Below are 374 nucleotides of genomic sequence, written 5' to 3' on the forward strand. Positions count from 1 at the left end.
TCGTGCGCGCCAATTTTGAATGGTTGCAGCATGCGCTCTTGCCGTGTCTTTGATGTAGGCAGTCCAGTGTTAGGTGTGCGGGGACACACAAACACTACTACTAGTAGGGATATGTGTGTGGGGAAACTTGTAACCCGGGGAAACACATATCACTGTAACACTGGTATTGAGTTGTCCTGTTTTGATTTTATAATTACTAACAGAGTTGTGTTCTAAGTGTTTGTCACACGCGTGACTACCTCTAGATCTACAAACATAACAGACTCGTCTGACTCTCGCCATTTCAACAGTCCCGTTAATCGTCGTCACTTCGAAGACGCTGCTGCCATTGTTACCGTATAGCGTGGACAGAAAAGCTGTCTGGGTTTCCGAGG

This window comes from Corticium candelabrum, chromosome 20, assembly GCF_963422355.1.
Source record: "Corticium candelabrum chromosome 20, ooCorCand1.1, whole genome shotgun sequence".
Classification (NCBI taxonomy): domain Eukaryota; kingdom Metazoa; phylum Porifera; class Homoscleromorpha; order Homosclerophorida; family Plakinidae; genus Corticium; species Corticium candelabrum.